The following is a 7372-nucleotide window of genomic DNA, read 5'->3' on the forward strand; positions in this document are numbered from 1 at the left end:
TATATGTATATGTATATCTATATGTAGGTATATATATATGTATGTATAGAATATATCTATACATATATATACATAGATATATACATACATATATATGTATGTATATCATTGCACTGCATGTAGATCGAATACATTTCATTGCATTGCATACAAGATCGTGTACACAAAAAATGTCGATCGCCAGCGCCACGGAGTAGCTGATGTGATGAATAAGAGGAGGTCACCTGAAAAGACGAAGGCGAGGAAGAAGAGAAGCATGCTCTGGAAGACGAAAGGAGGAAGAAGAGATTCGCGTGGAGAAGAAGATCATGCCGTGGAAGAAGAAAGGAAGGCAGAGGAAAAGAAAAGATCAAGGAGAAAATGAAAGGGATGGATGAGAAGGCAGCTGAGGAAATTAAGAAGAAATGCCATCGTTCTTTTTTACTTGGAATACCTCTGTAATTTTACGAAAAAGACGACGAGCAGATGGAGATTCTTACGAAAAAGACGACGAGCTGATGCTGGAGTTCGATCAGATCTTGGCATGGTCGTTGATGAGGTCGGTGAAGTTGAGGAAGAAGCACAGGCCGATGAAGCAACGATGACATGCAAGTTGTGACGATGACGGCGAGGCAACCACGGGACGCGGTGTAGAAAGGGTCGGCCGAGACTGCGTCTACGAGCGGTCCTCCCATAGGTGTGTTGAAGTGTGTGTAAGTGTACATGTCTAGCAGTGTGCTTCATAAGGGATGGCCCGATATTCTTAGAGAGCAACGTGGATAACTTGTATGATTCTACAAATCTTCCGGCTATTCATCTATCGCCGCACGACAAACTTGCAACCCAATGGAAATTCGCAACACCACACGCACTTGCGCAGTTGTCCGCTGGCAACAAGTAGTTTCACAATCTTCCAATTTCCAGCAGGACGAGAGATTACGCTCGAAATTTCAGTAGATAAAAACACCCTATCGAAACGAATATGGTGTATAGGATTCCAGATGAATGCTTCTCGCAATTCAACAGTCTCGAAAACAGCTAAAACATGGTCTTCTAACCCTAGACGTACCCCTTGTATATATAGGCGAGGGGCAGCCCAAACACATTACAGACTCAGACTCAAACTCAAATTCAGACTCAGACTCAAACTCAGACTCGACTCATACTGGATTCCGACTCAAACTAGAATTCGACTCAAACTAGAATTCAACTCAAATATGGACTCGCAGATCCGGGCGCCCCTTAGACGTGTCGGGCTCGTCGTAGGCTGTCCTAGTGCGCCTCGTACTCGTACTCAACTTGTGGTGCAGCCTGGGCATATCATCCTTGTTGTTGGCTGCCCCTTGCACACAAATCATTCTTCTAACTTGTCTCCTTCATCTTCACTTGTGGTGCGCCTGCCTCCCTCTCCTCGCTCGCGCATATCTTGATGTTGGATATCAGCTCTTGAGGATCCGTGCCCTCATTAGCTCTTCGATCGGGGTCCTTTTATAGGCGAGGCAGAAACCCTACGATGTGGCTGACGTTTCAATATAAGGAGCGTCAGAGACATACAAATACCGCTGACACTTCCGAAGCCAGCAAGCGTCACACGTCTAGCTCCTCTGATGTTTCGAGCTGGAGGAAATATCAGAGGTATGGAGTCTCTTCGCATTCCCTTAACTTGTGTGACGTGCTGAAACTCTCTTTACTAGTCAGTTATGATGGCTCTTGGTTTCCCGCGCAATTTGTGCGCGCGCGTTCCCACTAATTAACTGATCGATGCTCTTCATCTTCCCGTCCGCTTCCTCTCCCCACTACACCCATCTCCCTACACGTGGTTATATATTCCTGTACGCGCGTGCAGGTGATGAACACACACATCGATCTCTATAGCCTATTGCGATGTCTCCTCTCTTCCCCCACTATCTCTAGCGATCCTCTCGATCGCCATGGCCAAGGACAAGGGCAAAGAGCGCGTTCACCCGGCCGAGTGCTCGTCGGATCGTTGTCGTTCGCGTGCTGCCGCCCTCCCCCCCTCCGCCGCCGGTCGATGCAGGGTTGAGCTCGGCTGGCCGTCGAGGCCGCTCGTTGCCATAAAGTGGCTCCGGTACGAGGACGACATCCTGTCCTCATCCTGCCGTCGTCTCCTCGGCACCAGCGCAGCGACGACGACGTCGGCAAGAACGACCCGAGCTCCAGCACGTGCACCGAGTGTCTGAGCTCCTAGACACCTGCGAGCGACGTGCTCGTGAAGCTGACCGTCGCCGAATGGTGGCCATGAGGCGGGCTTCCCAGGCGGAAGCTTATGCCATCAAGTGCGGCCTGGAGGCGGAGGAGGCGCGGGAGGAGTGGGAGTACTAGATTGAGCTCTTCAACTCGGAGCGTACCAACGTTGTTGAGGAGCGTGGGAGGCAGCGCATGAGGGACTACTGGGCCGCCGTCGACGCCATGCACGCGGACAATGACGACGGCTCCGACTCCGGCTCCGACTCCACCACCGATGACGACGACGATGCTGCTGCATAATCATCGTCAGCGTTGTTTTATTTGCATCTAATTAATATAGCTAGCTATATATATGTACTACTAGCTATAACTACTTTTAGTTTTTCTTTTATTGTACGGACGTGTTTTGTAATTGATGTTATATATATGCAATGCTATCCTAATCTGCCAGTCCATTTTACATTGTTTTACATATGTTCATCTCGAATCACGCGTCCAGTGCATTTGATCTCTGACGCACGCAAGTCACACCAAAAAATGTAGTCAGTGCAAATCATTGACACTTCTACGGAAGAAAGCGTCAGAGTTGTGTAACACTCTACTGACTTCTTAAGTAAAGAAGCATCAGTAGAGAGGGGGTGTCAGAGGTGTGCAACATCTCTGACGCGTCTCGTGCACATCTCTGACGCGTCTCACGAGGGAGTGTCAGATTTGTTTGTTGCCGCATGCTCGCATATGCTTCCCTTGACACGTTTTATACTAAAGGTAACGTAATCCTGTTTGAAAAGATTGATGAGAGGGTTCACAACATTTTAACAAGCTTTGGTGTCTTGGCGTGCATATTGAGCAAATCAATATCTACCTGAGTGTTGGATCTTCTGAAGGTTACTTTGTCATAGAACAATTATTTTAAGATAATGGAAGAACTCTCCCAGCTAAAGTTCCATCATCAACGGAAGTGTTGGAATTGCTCAAGGTTTACACTCTTTTCCTCTATAACTGTTTTTCTAGATTAGGTTAGTTTAATCTTGTTTTCAGCTAACGTTGCAGAGAAGGCATATGAACTTGGTCAACATCATACTTAGCTACTTTCATTAATAAAGGTAAATATATATTCTTATTAACTGCTTGCTATCCATCAAATCATCTCATATGGCATGTATAGGTCTGAGAATATGTCTCCCTTTGCCAGAGGGCTTGGTGAAGCATACTGAGAGCTACATGTACAACCCGATATATCATAACAACCGGTGGACCCAAATTCATTTCAGTTGTGTATAGTTACTATTTATACAAAATTTTCTACAAAATTTCTTAAAGACAATACCTGGTTCAAAATCCATATGTTGGGCAGTATTTTCTGATTGCCTTGTTCTTTTTCCACTTTGAACTGTTGTTGATTATTGCCGACAAACAAACCTTCCATATATATATATATATGTGCAAGGTGTGGTTCTATCTGGATGCCACAGTAATGGAGATGTATAAATAATGAACTTTTATTTTTCAACTATTAAACAAGGGCATATTTGATGCTTAACTAATTACGAACCTTCAACTATTTCTCAATGGCCCAAAAGATTACGGCATAATTCTTAACACTGTTCCATCACCGTACACTGAGCAGTATATCATTGACCGTCCCAACACCTAGGCGTGCCCCACCATCTAGTTATTCATCAAACATACCCACTCTACCGACACGAGATACTGAAACGCTTTGAAGAAGTACTATCATACCATCACTCCAAGTACTTTAGTTGTGTTAGAAGCCATGGCGACACACAATGTGAGAACTCTGATCTACTCTAGCGCTTATGCCACCTGTAGTGAACCTGAGAAGTTGCCTATCACTGAAGAGACTCCCCGGGTTAGTCGTTGCACTTGTGCCTCTGCAACCTCTTGCTTCTTTCTGAAGGTTTTCCTGCAGGCAGAGCACAACAAATTGCGCGCGCGCCGCAGAGCAAAAACGGTAGCTCTGATTCTTCCGGCTTTGCTAGAAGGCAGGTGTATGCCATGATCAAGACGGGATCCATGGCAATTACCACGTCCACGCTCGATTCGTTGCTGGATTTGATGGCCGGCGGCATCCTCTGGTTCACGCACCTTTCCATGATGAAGGTGAACATTTACAAGTATCCGGTCGGCATCATCGTCTTTGCCGCTATCATGGCCACTGTAGGTGTGATTTGAACCCCAGATCTTTTGAAGAGTTCGATAATTGTTGCTACTGGGGGTGATTTTTTCCTTTTCTCTTTTGTGCCAATTTTGCTTGGTTTCGAAGTCTGGGTGCAAGCTATTGAGCAATTCGTGGAGAACAAGCCCGGCGATAGGATTATCAGATGTGATCTTTCAATGGTGAGGATTCAGAACATCTATGAGTATTATACTAATTGATACTGGTATTTCAGCATTCCTTGACTTTGTATACTGCGTGTAAATGATAGGTCGCTTTGTAAAGTGTTAGGATCCATACAGCTATCAATGATGGTATAATCAATCTGGTTGACAAGGTGCCGTACACGTGGTTGTTGTTTAAAATGAGTCGCTACATACATACAATTTTTTCCCTCTCTTAGTGCACTGACATCTTCTGCACAATACAGTTCTTTGAGATGCAAAGGGACGATTCTATTAGAGCCCTGGATATATATAAAAGGGCAAGCAATCAGGTTAATCGCAATTTTTTCTATTGGACAACTAATTATCTCTACAGTTGATCTTAACTTTGAGGTTTCTTTCGGATGGGCTCCCGGAAAAGAAGGCATATCTTGTTTATATGAGTATTCTATCAATCCTATTAAGCCGTAGGCCACTGTGTCACATGATGCTAAATTATTCGGATGTTTTTCATGTACTTGTCTTTATTTTTTGGGTTTTACAGGCATGAAAACTTTCAGATTTTTATGATACATGTATAAGCATACATATTGGGCATGGCGAGAAGTTGTTAAGAATTAAACAGGTTTGCTAGCATTCCCACTATTATTTCTATGTTCTCCATTCTTTTTACATGAGAAGCTTGTTGATAGTCTATTGGTAGCAGATACAGCCTCCTGCGTCGTTCCTGCAATCTATGGAAGAGAGTATGTGAGAGAAGCTCCCCTTGCTCCAAGAACTCAGGTTTGGAACTGCTACATGGCATTGATGGATGGTGCTTCTCACAGTTTATACAGAAAAACTTAATTTAGAAACAATTGTGTTGCAAAATGAAGCTCTTCATTATTCAGTTGAATGTAAGAGCTTTACTCAGTCCTCTATTTCCTCCGTGGTAATATTTTCAGGACAAGTTATTATACTCGCCGTAGAGTACATAAGAAAACCAGAAGAGGAGGAATCATCAACCTCACCTCCTCCACCAGTGACACCTTCAGAACTAGAACCTGAACTAGAGCCAGGAAAAGAAGTCACAGCCAGAGCAGTGCCAATAGATTTGCTGGTAATTTTCCATATTACCACAGCAGGCTAACATTAGCTTATTTACAAACATTTCCATCTTTACTTGGCACGGGACGGCTGAACCGGTCTCTGTCACATCTGACTTAATCCGAAGAATGCTTTGGCCTTCGCAATTGTTGTTTAATCAGGTACATATATCTTGCAATTGAATCTTTTTAATCTGTACACCAGTGAACTTCAAAACAAGAACAAAATCAGGCAGCACCAACTCAACTTCTTTTCAGAAATATGGCAGGGACTGATTTCTTTAAATAAATGATGTGTAGGCTTATGTTTCTGCATTTCTTTCAATACTTGTATTACCTGTCAACATAGAACTTTTAGTGGTTAATAAAAAAATAGGTTTTGTGGACTGTGCTTGGCACAAAGTAGATGCTAATGGGCATTGGATGCAACAAGAACAATGTTATATGAAGGTGCTTCAATTTTTATGTGCTTGTTGTCATGCTGATAAGCATTTCAATATGTGATAATGCACTCATATGCCAATTTAAGTTATGCACATATACTTAATGAGCTTTTCTTTAGCCTTGCAGGGCCCAGTAAACTACCTATGCATTCATTGTGTGTAACAAAGTTTGCGGCCATTGTCAATGGCTATGTCTACCATTTCAGTCCATATATTTCAGTCCATATATTTGCCTTAGTGCCTTCTTCACCTCTTGTTGGTCTGCTTCAGGTACTTGTTGTGTTTGTTCACAATAAGTCCTAATCGAAATTTAATTGCTTAGTAACTTAATTCTCCATGTTGTCAGTACGTGATCAGGCCCATTCTTTCCATGTTAAATGAGATTAAAGGTTGTATTGCCAATATTTTATTACTGGATCATTGTCATAATGGAATTTTTATGTTAATATACTCCCTCCGATCCATATTAATTGTTGAAAAATTACATGTATCTAAATGCTTTTTAGACATAGATACATGGACAAATTGGAGACAATTAATATGAATCGGAGTGGGTATCATTTTAGATTCCAAAACGCTATTAGTGCCCTAGCAGATATCAATGCATTTTAATTGCATCCAACACCACTCGGATGCTGATTACTATTTTGTATTATATTACATTGTGTTAATACTGTTTGAGATTTGATGCAGGACAGAATCCATGATTGGAGAGCAACAACGCTCGTGTCGACATCCATTCTCTTCATTGCAGTTTTGTTTTGGTTTATTTGTATGCTCTCTCAGTATAGTAATCATAATTTCAAAATTTCGAGGCAGCATCTTATATATTCAAATATACTAATTAAAAGATTTTATAAAGCTTACCAGTATAGGAGCACTGTATTGTTTCAATCTATCCAGACTCTTTCCTGATAATACATGTCACATGCATTCTGAGAAACCAAACCATTCTTCCTCTGAGCCACTGGCCAAACACCATGTCTTAACAATAGATTAAATGTCTATCATGTGCTTGGAGGGTGAGGTTAATTTGATTTGCACGAAACTAACAAAGTAGGGTCTGGATCAATTCATTCCTGCTTCAGTTGCAGATCTTCTAGCCTTATTAGTTGTTACATGCGATCGAATCGGTACAGGAGTCCAGTGAAATGCTGCCATTGATTATTAGCAGGGATCAAGCATGAGGGCACCCTAACTGCTGCCAAAAGTAACTATATAGGGCAAATAAACTGCCCCTATACTGCTGCCGGCAAATGTCTTTGCCGGCAGTTTTATTTTCCCCGGCGGTCTACCTGCCCTGCTAGTACTAGTTTT

At 42.7% G+C, this 7372-nt stretch overlaps 1 long non-coding RNA gene across 9 annotated transcripts; it reads left to right on the plus strand.

Annotated features, from left to right (window-relative positions):
• The first annotated feature begins 3877 nt into the window (after positions 1 to 3877).
• Positions 3878 to 6951, plus strand: LOC106866782. 9 transcript variants are annotated; one of them, XR_002966108.1, is made up of 8 exons: positions 3878 to 4057; positions 4118 to 4369; positions 4472 to 4545; positions 4635 to 4700; positions 4794 to 4859; positions 5072 to 5152; positions 5234 to 5310; positions 5472 to 6951. It is a non-coding gene; the product is annotated as an uncharacterized LOC106866782 (long non-coding RNA). The 9 variants fall into 9 exon arrangements; XR_001407661.2 differs by having other exon boundaries at positions 4794 to 5152; XR_002966105.1 differs by having other exon boundaries at positions 4472 to 5152; positions 5472 to 6325; positions 6749 to 6951.
• Positions 6952 to 7372: the final 421 nt, after the last annotated feature.

Source organism: Brachypodium distachyon, chromosome 4 (genome assembly GCF_000005505.3).
Source record: "Brachypodium distachyon strain Bd21 chromosome 4, Brachypodium_distachyon_v3.0, whole genome shotgun sequence".
In the NCBI taxonomy this organism is placed as follows: Eukaryota; Viridiplantae; Streptophyta; class Magnoliopsida; order Poales; family Poaceae; genus Brachypodium; species Brachypodium distachyon.